A 17084-nucleotide genomic window follows, 5' to 3' on the forward strand; every position below is an offset into this window, starting at 1 on the left:
TAACACTTAACTTTGTAGAGGAGAGGAGAACCAGATGGGCATGCACACATACTCCAGGAAGAAATATAAGCCGCCCAGAAAAGCCTTCTGGGGAAGAATTTAAAGGGAAACAATTAGTCCAACACATAACAGCTGAGAGAGGCTAATGAGAGGAGGAGCTGAATACCACAACACAGAACTCAAGGAGGAGGTTCTGAAAGGCCTCTGTCAGAGCTTCTCAGCTGTCTGGTTGTGACAAGTTCTTGATGATCCTATAAATTGTTGATTGAGGTGCAATCTTAGTAGCCACAATATCCTTGCCTGTGAATACATTTTTATGCACAGCAATGATGGCTGCACGCGTTTCTTTGCAGGTCACCATGGTTAACAATGAAAGAACAATGATTTCAAGCATCACCCTCCTTTTAACAGGTCAAGTCTGCCATTTTAACCCAATCAGCCTGACATAATGATCTTCAGCCTTGTGCTTGTCAACATTCTCACCTGAGTTAACAAGACGATTACTGAAATTATCTCAGCAGGTCCTTTAATGACAGCTAATTAAATGCAATGGAAAGGTTTTTTGGGGATTAAGTTAATTTTCATGGCAAAGAAGGACTATGCAATTCATCTGATCACTCTTCATAACATTGTGGAGTATATGCAAATTGCTATTATAAAAACTTAAGTAGCAACTTTTCCAATTTCCAATATTTATGCAATTCTCAAAACTTTTGGCCAATGCTGTACATCTTCTTGTGTATAGTGATATAGACCATGCTGGTATTACCTGGGCATCTCCTTTATATAATTATATATGTACAGCTGGTATAACCTGGACATTTCCTGTTTTATATATATATATATATATATATATATATATATATATAAAATTATATATGTACAGCTGGTATAACTTATACATCTTCTTGTATATAGTGATATGGACCATGCTGGTATAACCTGGTATCTCCTTATATGATTATATATGTACAGCTGGGCAACTGGTATAAGTTATACATGTTAATATACCAAAAGATGTATACCTTATACCAGGCCAGCTCACATATAATAATATACAGAACATACCAAGGCCAGATAAGAACTATTACCTGGGCTGGCTCCGGCTGAAAGCTGCTGAATCGACCTGCTGAAAGTCAGTGACAACTAGCACAAGGCTGAATGCTGGAGGCTGGGCTCAGTGTGGGCTCTGTCTGGCTGAATGAGTGCTGCTCCTGGGCCTGGTTCAGGCTGGCAGAAATGTCTGGCTGCTGGCAGAGAGAGAGAGGTGGGTTGAGTGACTGTAGTATAGAGTCAGGCAAAGGGGCAGTGGCAGACGAGCAGTGGCTCCCGCACTCCCAACTTCCTGCCGGACCTGCAGCTTTGATAACTTTGTGATGTCACATAAGTTTGCAGTGTAATCCAGACATGCTGCCAGGCCCTGCTCCCTGCCATTGGTACTTAAAGTGACTATGCCTAAGCCGGACCTGCCACCCCATCATCTTTAACAACAAAAAGGGGGACTTATTATGGCCATCCGTCCTGGCCTTGCGTCGGACCAGGAGTCTAAAAACCAGACCGTCAGGCCTAAAACCGGATGTCTGGCCACCCTAAAAGCAGCAGCGGCGGCAGAGAGACTGAATCCAGCAGCAGCCATTTCAGTCAGATTAGAGATAAAGCTGCAGAGTAGCTGTAATCTGACTGAAATGGCTGCTGCTGGCCTCAGTGAGTCTCTCTGCCACTGCAAAGATACCTCATATCAGCTACCTCAATCCCCATCAGACCTCAGATCAGCCCAAAGACCCCCCCATCAGACCCCCACTCAGCCACCAGATCAATAATCAGTCCAAATACCCCCCCCCCAGTCATCCCCCATGACTATCAGACCTCAGATCAGCCCAAAGACCCCCATCAGACCCCTAGATCAATCATCAGCCCAAAGACCCCCATCAGACCCCTAGATCAATCATCAGCCCAAAGACCCCCCCAGTCATCCTCCATGCCCATCAGACCTCAGATCAGCCCAAAGACCCCCCCATCCACCAGATCAATCATCAGCCCAAAGACCCCCCAGTCATCCCCCATACCCATCAGACCTCAGATCAGCCCAAAGACCCCCCATCAGACCCCCACTCAGCCACCAGATCAATCATCAGCCCAAAGACCCCCCAGTCATCCCTCATGCCCATCAGACCTCAGATCAGCCCAAAGACCCCCATCAGACCCGCCACTCAGCCACCAGATGAATCATCATCCCAAAGACCTCCCAGTCATCCTCATGCCCATCAGACCTCAGATCATCCTAAAGACCCCCCCACTCAGCCACCAGATCAATCATCAGCCCAAAGACCCCCCATCAGACCCCCACTCAGCCACCAGATCAATCATCAGCCCAAAGACCCCCCAGTCACCCCCTATGCCCATCAGACCTCAGATCACCCCAAAGACCCCCCATCAGACCCCACTCAGCCACCAGATCAATCAGCCCAAAGACCCCCCCAGTCATCCCCCATGCCCATCAGACCTCAGATCAGCCCAAAGACCCCCCATCAGACCCCACTCAGCCACCAGATCAATCATCAGCCCAAATACCCCCCCAGTCATCCCCCATGACTATCAGACCTCAGATCAGCCCAAAGACCCCCATCAGACCCCTAGATCAATCATCAGCCCAAAGACCCCCCCAGTCATCCTCCATGCCCATCAGACCTCAGATCAGCCCAAAGACCCCCCAGCCACCAGATCAATCATCAGCCCAAAGACCCCACAGTCATCCCCCATACCCATCAGACCTCAGATCAGCCCAAAGACCCCCATCAGACCCTCACTCAGCCACCAGATCAATCATCAGTCCAAAGACCCCCCAGTCATCCCTCATGCCCATCAGACCTCAGATCAGCCCAAAGACCCCCATCAGACCCGCCACTCAGCCACCAGATGAATCATCCCAAAGACCTCCCAGTCATCCCCCATACCAATCAGACCTCAGATCAGCCTAAAGACCCCCCCACTCAGCCACCAGATCAATCATCAGCCCAAAGACCCCCCATCAGACCCCCACTCAGCCACCAGATCAATCATCAGCCCAAAGACCCCCCAGTCATCCCCCATTCCCATCAGACCTCAGATCACCCCAAAGACCCCCCCATCAGACCCCCACTCAGCCACCAGATCAATCAGCCCAAAGAACCCCCAGTCATCCCCATGACCATCAGACCTCAGATCAGCCCAAAGACCCCCCCCCATCAGACCCCCACTCAGCCACCAGATCAATCATCAGCCCAAATACCCCCCAGTCATCCTCCATGACTATCAGACCTCAGATCAATAGTTATTCATGGATGTAAATAAGTGAAATGTACAAGTTCCGGTGCCAAGCATCAAAGCCGCTGTATAAAATTTTCATCAAGTCAACCTATATTTCAAAAAGATAGGAGAAGACAGTCAACTCCAACAAGTCCAGGATATAGGTACTTAAAAGTGTCAGGAAAAGACCTTCCTCAAGGATTTATATAGATAGGTCAAGAAGGTCATGAGAACATATTATTAGATATTTAATTTTAATGCTTAAAGTTGTGATGTTCATTTACAATACCGCAGTGCCATCTGGAGGCAGATGGATAATATTATATTATTTCATTATTTGTTCTATACCATATAAGGAGTTGATATGACATCATGGTGTTATTAGCATGCAAGTACACCCACCTTACCTGATTGGGAATCCCTAATCTAAGGGGGATGATTCTTAGATAAGGGGGGAATAATTACTTGTGTGCGGGGTAGCTAGAGAGAACTAGAGAGAGAGGAAAAAAGATCCATATATCCATTGATCCATTCATTCAATCAAAAAGAGAAACTTTATCAGAAGAAACTTGGATTATTCTTTTTGGATTACTAGGAAAGTTCTTCAGAACTGGTCCCATCTGAACTCTGTCTACCTTTGACCCGGTAACGTATATTTTGTTTACTACTCATGATATTAATAAGATATTTCTCTCGGTATATAGCCAAGAGTTCCCATACTGTGGGAATATGTAGTCTTAGGTGCCTCCATAATGCTGATTATTCTCTTAGCAAAGATGCATATTGTTAATGGAAGATCTGACATTATTTGAAAAGAGGACTAAACCCTTGGAAAGTTATTTTCCTTAGTCTGATTGCCGAGCTGAATATTTTATCATATTAATATCATATATTTTTAATTGGTCATAGGAAAGCAGAGTCAAGGGATAACAGTTATTTTCCTGTAAATCCGTGTTTTATTGTTATAGCCTGTTTGATAACAGAAGATCCTAAGTTTCTCTTGGTATATGAGTCCGTCATAAATCATTAAATCATACTGTGCTGATCAGATAGGGGTATGTCAACACCACCGTGTGGTACATTTTGCGTGTTACTTTGTAACTTCATCATTTGTTTTGCAGTTGCATTGTTTTTATATTCTTGGTTTTTATAATAAACGATTATATATTTTTGCATATACAATTGTCCCTTTGTTTCACTGCTTGCACAAATCAAATTAAGATACTGTCCGCCTGAAGGATAATATAATTTTTATATTTTTTTTCTCCTCTCTTTTATATGACGATTCTTTCATATACAGTCATGTGAAAAAATTAGGACACCCTTTGAAAGCATGTGGTTTTTTGTAACATTTTTAATAAAAGGTTATTTCATCTCCGTTTCAACAATACAGAGAGATTAAAGTAATCCGACTAAACAAAGAAAACTGAAGAAAAGTCTTTTCAAGATCTTCTGTAAATGTCATTCTACAAAAATGCCTATTCTAACTGAGGAAAAAGATAGGACACCCTTGCCCCTAATAGCGAGTGTTACCTCCTTTGGCTGAAATAACTGCAGTGAGACGGTTCTTGTAGCCATCTACCAGTCTTCGACATCGGTCTGAGGAAATTTTACCCCACTCCTCAATGCAGAACTTTTTCAGCTGTGAGATGTTTGAGGGGTTTCTTGCACGTACAGCCCTTTTCAAGTCACCCCACAGCATCTCAATGGGATTCAAATCTGGACTTTGACTTGGCCATTCCAGGACTCTCCATTTCTTCTTTTTCAGCCAATCTTTGGTTGATTTACTAGTATGTTTTGGGTCATTGTCATGTTGCATGGTCCAGTTCCGCTTCAGCTTTAATTTTCTAACTGATGGTCTCACATGTTCTTCAAGCACCTTCTGATACACAGTAGAATTCATCGTGGATTCTATGATGGTGAGCTGACCAGGTCCTGCTGCAGCAAAGCAGCCCCAAACCATGACACTTCCACCTCCATGCTTCACAGTTGGTATGAGGTTCTTTTCTTGGAATGCTGTGTTTGGTTTACGCCAAACATGTCCTCTGCTGTTGTGTCCAAATAATTCAATTTTGGACTCATCTGTCCAAAGAACATTATTCCAGAAGTCCTGGTCTTTGTCAACTTTATCTCTGGCAAATGTCAGTCTGGCCTCGATGTTTCTCTTGGAAAGCAAAGGTTTCCTCCTTGCACACCTCCCATGCAAGTTAAACTTGTACAGTCTCTTTCTGATTGTAGAGGCATGTACTTCTACATCAACAGTAGCCAGAGCCTGCTGTAGTTCTCGAGATGACACTTTAGGGTTTTTGGAGACCTCTTTTAGCATCTTGCGGTCTGCTCTTGGGGTGAACTTGCTGGGGCGACCAGTCCTGGGCATGTTGGCAGTTGTTTTGAAAGCCCTCCACTTGTAGACTATCTTCCGGACAGTGGAATGGCTGATTTCAAAATCTTTTGAGATCTTTTTAAATCCCTTCCCAGACTCATAGGCTGCTACAATCTTTTTTCTGAAGTCCTCTGACAGCTCTTTTGCTCTCACCATGGTGCTCACTCTCACTTCAACAGTCAGGAGCACACCAAACTGAATGTCTGAGGTTTAAATAGGGCAAGCCTCATTCAACATGCAGAGTAACGATCTACTAATTATGTGCACCTGGTGTGATATACCTGTGTGAGATCTGAGCCAATTTAAGAGGGAATACATGTGAGGGTGTCCTATCTTTTTCCTCAGTTAGAATAGGCATTTTTGTAGAATGACATTTACAGAAGATCTGGAAAAGACTTTTCTTCAGTTTTCTTTGTTTAGTTGGATTACTTTAATCTCTCTGTATTGTTGAAACGGAGATGAAATAACCTTTTATTAAAAATGTTACAAAAAACCACATGCTTTCAAAGGGTGTCCTAATTTTTTCACATGACTGTAGAAGATATATGACATCCCCCATGCCCATCAGACCTCAGATCAGCCCAAAGACCCCTCCATCAAACCCCCCACTCAGCCACCAGATCAATCATCAGCCCAAAGACCCCCCCAGTCATCCCCCATGCCCATCAGACCTCAGATCACCCCAAAGACCCCCCATCAGACTCCCCATCAGCCACCAGATCAATCATCAGCTGAAAGCAAAGACCCCTCAGATGATCAGATCAGCATCAGCCCAGGCCCCAAAGACCCCAATCCCATCAATAAATTCAGCCCCCCACACAACCAGGCTGGTCATTATTCGCAGGCCAGTGCCCCCAGGGCCCTCACTACTCAAGTCAGTGCCCTGAGGCGGGATTTTCCTGCCAGTGCCAGCTCAAACCCCCCCCCCCCCCCGGTCATCTGCCAGGGGGGGCCTGGGGGCCCTCACTACTCCTCCAACTCCAGTCAGTGCACTGTGTGGCTTTTCCTTACTTACCGAGTTACCGGCTGCTGCGGTGCTGTCTAGGGGAAGTGGACTGTCTCCTGGTCGGCGGTCCTTGCTTTCCGTCCGTCCTCTCTCCCGTCCGGGTCCCGTCTGCTGCGTGAGTTCAGGCGAGCGCGCATGTTCCCGCGAGACCTGCCACAGGAGTTCATAGGTCTCGCGGGATTGACGCCGTGCTCGCTCCTGCCTGGGCCTGGCGCTGACGGCTGACCGCAAGAGATACAGAGATTAGTGCACGCGCAGCTGCAGGGGCCAGGAGTCCGCAGGATGCCGGGTCCCCTGGGGTGCCGGGCCCGGTCACAGTAGGGCGTAGAGCGAAAGGTGCACCGTGCGGTTTTTAGAAGGCAGATTTTGCTGGACTGGTTTATTTACACCATGTCCCATTTAAAGCCCCCCTGATGCACCCCTATAGTAGAAACTCCATAAAAGTGACCCCATCTAAAAAAACTACACCCCTCAAGGTATTTAAGACTGATTTTACAAACTTTGTTAACCCTTTAGGTGTTGCACAAGAGTTATTGGCAAATGGAGATGAAATTTGAGAATTTCAATTTTTTTGCAAATTTTTCATTTCCAGTAACAAAGCATGGGTTAACAGCCAAACAAAATGCTATATTTATTGCCCCGATTATCAAATGGACGGCATCTCAAACAGCTGGGTGTCAGTCCCTCACCGATCAGATTCTGATGGCCTATCCAGAGGATATAGGTCATCATCAGTAGTAAAAGTCTCGGAAAACCTTTTTAAAGGAAACATGACTTCTGCACTATGCTTCCCTTACTGCAGGCAGAATCGTGCAGAGACAGACTAGCTGATTTCAGTGGTCTGCTGTGATCAGTCAGTACTTTCAGATCACTGACCTGCTGAAGCCCATAGTGCACACTAGCTCTGCAAGGGAGATAAGTCCAATGCTGCTCACTGTCCCTCAGGACAATGAATGACTGTTTTTTTCATGGTGCATAGGAAAGAAACCTGTCAGTCCATACGACTGTAAAAACAGGCTATTTAGTGTAAAACAAAAGGTATAAAAATAAAACAATGGCAAAACTCACTTTTTTCTATACTTGTACTGTCAAAAAATTCTAGAATTTATAAACGAATTTATATGTATTTATATGTACCAGTAATTTTATTTTCCAGAGCCCATGAGTCATAAAAAAAGGACCTGCCTCCAAGGACCGGAAACCTGTAGGTATAAAAAGGCAAAGCCTCTAACCATCATCAGTGGCTTATGGAGAAGAGAGGTTCCCCAAACAGTAAGCTTCAGTATACCACATATTAAAGAACTAATCAACTTGTTCTCAAAACCAGAGAAGAAACAAGCAAAAAAATGTAAGGAATGAAAATCTGCTTTCATGGGCTTTGGGAAAATCAAAACTGGTAATTATAATTATCAATTTTCTTCACCCATGACAGCACCAGGAGGAATAATGGAGGAGACAAAATTACTATTGAGGGACCACTGCCTGCATACTTTTACACCCAAATGAAAAATCAGAGGAGGAAGACAGATCCATACGGTAGTGTCTGAAAAAAGTGGAAGGGGACAAACACATAGCTACCTTACAAAGCCACCTTCTCAGCCCAGGAAGTGAACACCGACTTGACTGAATGGGCTCTCAGATTCCTCACCTGCAGCCATCATTTTAACGACCAGCATGGGTTTTGGGATGCCGATAAAAGCTCTGTCTAGACCCTCCAGGTCCCCCGTCTGTTTACTGTCCGCATCCGTATGTCTGTTTCACAGCTCCGCAAAAGAGACAGAACATGTCCTATACTTGTCCATTTGGTGACAAGTATAGGACATTTCTGCAGGAGTTAAAAAAGAAATGGCAGCATCCACTCGGCCGGTATCCGTGTTTAGATCCGCATTTTGCGGACTGCAAAACTGATACTGGTCGTGTGCATGAGGCCTTATTCTGAAAACAGCAACTAAAAAGTCTACAAATGAGGTGGAGGAGAAGACTTTCTTCCGGTCCCCCACCTACTCCAGAATACAAGTTGTGCTCATAAGTTTATCTTGTTAATCAAAGTAGGACCAAAACCTCCATCCACTAATGGTTTTTGTGGGTGCACATCCCAAGTTGATTCCTTCCACCACAGAAATCTATATATATCGTTCCTATTGAGACCACTTGTACAGAGCCTCCACAAGACTCTGTTTTACCAAACACTCTCCCCTTACTGACAGTCTGGGCTGGGCTCTTATCCCAGACTGATTGTGGCACCTGGTGCTGCCTCAGACCTGATGATAGCCGGGGAAGATATGGAAACTCCTGCCATAAATCTCCCCTAGCAGCCATGAGGCCTGTCACTGCCTCACAATGCTGACAACCTAAATGCATCCGCCGAAGTGGGGAGAGCACGCAAAATCAGTTCATATTGCTGCTTGTCCTTAATCTGAACCTCCAGGTGATTTAGCCAAAGATTAAGGGACCTAGCCACACAAGTAGCCACAATATTAGGTTTAATGGAGTCTCGTTAAGCTTTGGCAGGACTCTCCATTCTCCTAGATGACCTCAAGTGCACTGGATCCAGCTTAGTATCCATGCAAGGATCCTAAGGCAAGTTGGCTGGGGCCCTGCAGGAGACAAGGACTTCAATAAGTATTCTGCTTATGTAAATTCAAAACTGGCACCCTGCAGCTTTTTATGGCACCTGCTCGGGGTGTCAAAACCATTTACGGCACTTGGCTTCCTTCCCCCGCTAATGACATGTTTTTTGCATCAGCGCCACACATCCAGTACCTACCGCCATTCTTCCAAAGCATCATACATCCAGTGGTCAGTGCCACTCTTCTGGTGTTCTGCACCACACATCCTATGTATTGTGCCCCATTTATGGGGATGAGTACTGCAACCAGAGAAGCAACAGCTAACAGAAGTGGCCCCTCAGCCAACATCGGCTGGAATATAAAAAAAAATGGTAAAATAGCGATGTGCGGAGTGGTCTTCACCCAGGATAGCACCTAGAACGGCACATGGGTTCACTCCAAGGATAGCAAACAACTGAGGATGGTGATAGGCTCCACCATTTTATGTCTACAGGTTACCTGTCTGTGGAGGAGTCCCCTCTCTGCTGGTGCTGTCATGGGTGAAGGAAAATACAATTTCTCACATAAAACAATACCAAATAACCAGCACCCCCGCCGATCAGCTGTTCTGCAGTAGCTTCAGTGCTGGAAGTACACAGCTCCATCCACTGTGTAGTGGACAGAGCCGAGTACTGCAGTGCTGTATCCACTGAGGTGAATAGGAGCAGGACTGCAGTAACTAGCTCTGTCCACTACACCATGGATAGACCCATGTAATTCCAGCTCCAGCACTACTCTGAAACTGCTGATTCTTTGGGGTGTCAGACCTCCACTGATAAGCCATCACTTGTAAAATCCTGGACAGCCCATTTAAGACCTAAATAGGTGTCGTGATTAAGGGGTTAAACTAAGCAACAGAAATACTGTAGCCTTTGCAAAGTCTGTAATAACCATCCACTACCACTCCCTTTACAATGGTAATTGCTGCTGAGCCTAAGTTACTGAAGGCATATAATTACCTTCATTTATAATAGGAGGTTTGTGGGATGACATCAGAGCACCAGCACAATGGCAGTAGGGCCCAACCAGAGCATTAAGTTAGGGCTTCCGTGCAAACACCCACTCTACTGCAGATGTGAGGCACTGCATGAGACCTCTTGACTAAATCACAGCATTTACAACACATGCAGCACTATATATCCTCACTCCTCTGCTGGAATAGAGCATCCATCACAAGTGACATGGACCAAGTGCTCATCCTGTCCTGTTGTGGTCCTGACAGCTGTCATACCCGGAAACCTTCTGTATAGTAAAACTTGGAATACGGATGAGATACTTCTTACCACTTACTGCCAGCAGAGGGCAGGATGCTTCAGAAGTAGCACAGCAATGAGGGTAGGTAAGCAGAGGTGGTGAGGTAATTATTAAGTCCTGATGTACTGTCTCTGTCTCGTGCCTACTCCGGGTATTTGTCTAATAAGTTGTTATCACGGCATTCAGAAATAACATGTACAATAAGATGAAAATTATACTACATGTTGAACTCCATAAAACAATCCCCCTCAAATAAGCAGAATTGCTGTACTTTTCTCAAAAACCCCTCTGTAATAAAATAAAAAAAAGGTAATGAAATTTACCCCAAAATTGTATTTTTTTTTTTTTAACTCATCCTGCAAAAACAAGTCCTCATGAAACTACTTTAGCTGCCGAGGGAGATTTCACACATTTCACCCTATTTTGGAAACTATACCCCTCAAAGAATTTATTGAAAGATGTACTGACCACTTGGACCTCACAGGTGTTTCATAGAATTTTGAAACACTTGCCTGTTAAAATGAAAAATGGCCTCTTCACTGGTAAATGGAGTCCAGCCATGAAAACAAATTCTCTCCTCAGCAGAAAGGACACATCTCTTATTCCCACACCCGTCAATCACGGACATGACCTGGATCCAGGGGGAATGGGAGTGACCACTGTTTGTACACAGGACGCCGCTCTGTAGTACTATGCTAACGCCCTGATATGGATGGAATCTACAGAGTACACAACATAACCACGTTCTTATGACGCTTGACACGTATGTATTTATACATTTGTGATTGTTTCCGCCGATCTATCTATATGATCTCTGTTAGATGTCTGTTGTTGCTTTGGCAATCTTAACATATACACGCTTGTTAATGTACGGATTCCAACATTACTTTCCTACTGTGATGCAGCGAGAGGAGACCCACAGTATTGCAACTATTTCTTTTAATGTGGATGCGAAAATGATCTATTGATGCTCTACTGGTGTAAATGTATATTGAAGCTGCATCTTTCCATTATCCTAAGTTATTTGTATTATATAAAAATGACAAAATGCTTATTTAAAAAAAAAATAAATTATTATTTTTTTCCTATAAAATGTTGGTTTAGCCCCATATTTTTCAATTTCACATGCGGTAAATGGAGAAAAAAGACCCACAATTCTTTATGCAATTCTACTGAATATGGCAACACCCCATATGTGGTCATAAACTGCTGTATGGGCACACTCCAGGAATCAGAAGGGAAAGAGCACTATATGCTTTTAGAGGGCGGATTTTGCTGGGATGGTTTTCATACAAAAACTTGTCTGAATATGAAATATAACATTTTTTACAAGAAAATATTGCTTTAGGCCCAGATTTTCCATTTTTAACAGAGAATAGGAGAAAAAGGATCCCACAATTTGTTACCCATTTCTTCCTGATTATGGTAACACCCCTTATGTGGTCATAAACTGCAGTATGCTTCCCATGTGTATTTGAGGCCTAGATTGGTGATTTACAAAGTACTGGCCAACAACTACAGAGGCTCTGATGTGAAATAAAAAAAAAGCAACCCCCAAGAAGTCACCCCATTTTAGAAACCAAACCCTCTGTCATGTTCGGGAGGAGTATGTGCAGCCCTGAGTTCCACCCTCACTTCTGTTCCTGCCTACTTGCACGGTCGGCCCTAGGCGACGGTGTACAATTTTACGGCGGTCCCTAATCCGAGTACGTGCAGGGCCTTAAAAGGTAAGAATACAATAAAGGAGAAAACAAAGTGACAGGCAGGCACTGAGGGGTTAATCAAATATCAAAGTCAATACAGCAGGGATCTCAAGTCTCCCGGACGTTCAGGGAGTCTCCCGCTATTAGATAGCCGTTCGTGCCCAGCACTAAAGCATTCTAGTGTAATGCTTTAGTTTAAATGTCAGTTCTTGTTCCCCTGTCTATGGCATCTAGGATTGGTCCAAACAACATTTCATTGCATTGTACATTGTACTACATTGTATTGTACAGTGACAATAAAGGCATCTTATCTTATCTATCTTATCTTATAGCGGCTCCCTGACGCCCGCATGTGAAACAATATATCCCAGAAAGGATTACTCGCAGTAAACCTTTCCGGCAACCTGTAGCAGTGTCCCCTTCTCGGCGCGTGCGCACAGTGCAAGAAGAAGCTGATGCCAGCAGTCCGCTGGTGAATAAAATAAGACCGATCACAGGCAACCTGTGGCCAGCAGGCTACCTGTTTAAATAGCCCTGGCTGGTGAGTCACATGTTGTGGCTAGTGCAGGGCCGGCGCCACCTGTAAGGCAACCAAGGGAGGGGGGGGAATGAGAGTGACAAGGGGGGGGGAGAATGAGAGTGACAAGGGGGGGGGGATGAGAGTGTCATGCCTTGCTCAGACAGTGTGCGGAGGTCTGTCAGATTGGCAGCACGTGTCTAACCTTTTATTTGTTTTGGAATCATGCTGGATCCGCCTTCCTTCAGGTGCTCTGGGTGGGGTCATTGGCTTAAATTGCCTTCTATCCCAGAGGGCCGTGCGGGTTATAGATTTCTGTCTGGCCTTGGATTCAAGGAAGGAAGGATTGTCTGTTCCAGCTCAGATAAGTTTGATTTCTGTTTGTGTTGTTTGCGGTCTAGGCTATTTGTGTGTCTTCTGCCCCTTTCACCATCTCAGGCATTCTAGGGTGTTTGCAGTCCAGGCACGAGGACACTTCATTCCTACCATTAAGGTCTGAACGTGGGCTTAGCAGCAGAGGGAGAGAAGCCAGGGATGTGCTAGGAGGTGACCTGTCCCCAGCATCTAGCCTAGACACTTGTGTATTTGGTTGTCTGTGTATCTGAGTTCCTGTCCGCCGTGACATTATAACCCGCCATACTGTGACTGCCATTACTCAGCGGTTTTGCGATGGCGTCAATTGATGCACTGATTGGAGGCATGCAGGGATTATCCCTAGAGGTTGCGGATCTGCGTAGTTCGGTCACACAGTGTAATGACCAGCGTCACGCAAAGGGAGGGAAAAGGGAAAGCCCTGCCCAAGGGAGAGGGAAAGGTGGTGACCCCTGACTCACCTTGCAGCTGGCACCTGACTGCCCTGACATCCCTAGACGGGTTCCTCACCCGTGCGGCGATCACGTGCCTAAACCCTGGCTTTCCCTAAAATGAGCCTTAGATAGTGAACGGGCCGGTGGGATCGCTAGTCCGCACCACTGACACTAAGAGGAAAAACACCAGGGAGAGGACAGACAATACAGACAAACACATAAACCCAGGTGGGCGACCACAGCAGACCACCAAGGTCCAACAGGGATCCGGAGGGAAACGTTCTGGACCAACAACCAGAGAACGCAGCAACACAGCTCCAGTGGGTCAGTATAGAAGTCCAGGAAGGAAGCTCTATATCTGGCAACCAGAGAAGTGTGAGAGGGGAATATAAGGAGGTTGGGAGTGCTGGACAAGGAACAGCTGAGGAGAAGGAGCTACGGTTCCCTGAGTGAGCCAAAAAGGGTTGCAAAGCAAACCCAGAAAGATACCATAAGGAAACAGCCCTATCTTACTACATAGAGAGTGCAGCCAACCGCTACGACTTCCTGACCCCGGGTATAAGTCAGGCGTGGTTCTTGACACCCTCGTGACACCCACATATCAGAGTCCTCAAGTACTTGAGCCAAAAGAAAGGAATTAGCTGAACAATTTTCTTTCAAGAGAGCAGAAATTGGGATGGAAGCTGCGATCGGGGCACAGCACTATCAAATAGAAGCACAACAACATCAAATGGAAGCTGAAATGGAAGCACAGTGCCAACAGATGAAAAATCTGGAAAGGCAGAAAGAAGTTAAGATCATAGAAGCCAGACTCAGAGTACAGAAAGAGGATATGAATCAGAGTAGTCATAGGTTCAAATCTGTACTAAGTGAAGAGGCAGACTCCTACTTTCCTACATACTCCCAGGAGAATGGAAGGAAATCTCCAGCACTTAGTGAGGAAATAAGTCATTATCCTTCCATCCCTGCTCAGAAAAACAAAGAAAGGCCTAGTCCAGTGTCAGGCAAAAGGTGTGTGGATTTACCCTCTATCTCTACCTCTACCAGAAAAGATAAAGAAAGGGACTCACCTAATTCAGAACTAAGTGAGAAAATAGAACAGGATGATTCTATTCCTAGATGTTAAGGCAATGCTCAGCGGAGTGTTACAACCATTGTCCCAGCAAGACAACAGAGAACAGTCCTATCTAAACTTCCCGTTCCGGAATCTACTGTATTTTCAGGAGACGCACTGAAGTTTATAGAGTGGAAGGCAAGCTTTGAAATGATCATAGATCACCATTGCTACAGTCCAGCTGAGAAGTTATTCTGCCTTCAGAGATATGTTGGTGGGGAAGCAAAGGAAGTTCTTGAAGGTAACTTCTATAGAAGAGATGAAGTAGCCTACATGCAAGCTTGGGAAATATTGAATGCAAGATATGGTCATCCTTTCTTAGTACAAAGAGCCTTTAGAGAGAAACTGAATAACTGGCCTAAAATAGGTCCTAAAGAACACTTCTGATTCCAAAAGTATGGTTACCTTCTGCAAGTGCAGTGTCCCACTAAATGACAGTGGGCACCGCAAATGTGCTTTTATCATGTATTAATGTCATGTAATATGCCTGCATTTTGTATTTTATCTCCTGTCATATTCTCCATGTCACAATGTGATTCTATATGCAAAGATCTTTTACACAGGCCTAGTCAGGGTGCACTACACTTGTTTCTCCACAAGATAGAGCAGTGTCAATGTGTATATATAGCTTAGCTCAGACCTAAGTTAGGTAGTTGAGTTCTGTTCAAACCAGATCAGTTGAGCATAGGTCAATCCAAGTGAGTGTTCAGTTGAAAGCAGTTCTCTCATGAGCTTACTCAGAAAGCAACAGCAATGTAGCTGAATACCTGGAGGGAGGCATATTCCTAGCCTCTCTGCTCTGTCCCTGTCGGCTTCACAGTCCAGGGTTAAAGCCTGCAATTATTCTACCTAGATGTGAGCAATCCACTCCTATAGATCGCTCTTCCAGGGTGACCAATGTCTAAACTGCATGCAGCCGAGTCTTTAAGGAATTATCACGTTTTTATGCAAGACAAAGGATTAGCAAGATAATCATTACCTGAGGACTTATTAGGCACCTTTATAGTAGGTGTAGGAGACAGCAAGAAGCATCCACACCTCCAGTCAAATCCTGAGGAAAGTTAGGCCAACTGTCATAACAACATTGGAATAGAAGTTTCAGGATTCAGAAAAGCACCTTTAAACAAGAATTAGAATCAGGCCTCTTTCACACGGGCGTCATGTTTTTGGCCCGGATAAGATGCGGGTGCGTCGTGGGAAAATGCGCCAATTTTTTGCGCGAGTGCAAAACATTGTAATGCGTTTTGCACGCGAATGAGAAAAATCGCCATGTTTGGTACCCAAACCCAAACGTCTTCACAGAAGTTCGGGTTTTGGTTAGGTGATATGTAGATTGTATTATTTTCCCTTATAACATGGTTATAAGGGAAAATAATAGCATTCTTAATACAGAATGCATAGTACAATAGGGCTAGAGGGGTTAAAAAAATAAATCGAATTATTTAACTCACCTAAATCCACGTGTTCACGCATTCCAGCTTCTCTTCTGTCTTCTTCTTTGAGGAATAGGACCTTTGATGACGTCACTGCGCTCATCACATGGTCCATCACATGATCTTTTACCATGATGATGGATCATGTGAGGGACGACATAACCGTGAGTAACCAGAACTGTATTTACCTCGGCCCACCTATTGCTCACATCGTGACCTCACGCACAATTCCCCTGTAAGGTCTGGCATACCGCACAAGCATGCAGCAATGCAATCCCACATGTTCAAGGACTGGATGTACTGAACAACTATCTATAAAACCACAGGATGCTAACTAAGCTACCTGAAGAAGTGGCTTCTAGATGGAATCGATATGTGGCTAAACAGTTAGATCTAGGTAAGAACTTCCCAAGTTTTAAAGAGTTCTCTGAGTTCGTCAATGAGGAAGCACGGACAGCATGTAATCCAGTAACATCATCTTACGTCTTAGAATACTTAGAAAAGAGGCCTGCAAGAGAGATAAGACGTGCAAGAGCAACTAGCTTTGCAACCAACACAGTTAAAAGTCACTACTGGGATCAGTAGAGAGACAGAACTGACAAATCTTCAGACTACCTTCAAATGTATGTTCTGTGGAGAGAACCACTCCATACACAAGTGCCAACAATTGAAGGAGAAGTCCCCAGAAGAAAATAAAAAAATTGTACTGGATAACCAACTGTGTTTCGGATGTCTAAGAAAAGGCCATGTTACTAAGGAGTGTAAGAAAAAGGCCACATGCAGCGTTTGCAAAGTACGCCATTAAACACCACTATATGAAGAACGTCCAAAGAAAGATAAATCCTCAATACCTAAAGATACTGAGGAAGGAAAGAAAGTATCGGTATTCTCTTGCAGAGTGAGGGAAGGAGAAAGCAACGGCACACCAGTGGTTGTACCAGTGTGAATTTTAAATCCTAAAAGGAGGAACAAGA

The sequence above is a fragment of the Bufo gargarizans genome, chromosome 3 (assembly GCF_014858855.1).
Source record: "Bufo gargarizans isolate SCDJY-AF-19 chromosome 3, ASM1485885v1, whole genome shotgun sequence".
NCBI classification, from domain to species: domain Eukaryota; kingdom Metazoa; phylum Chordata; class Amphibia; order Anura; family Bufonidae; genus Bufo; species Bufo gargarizans.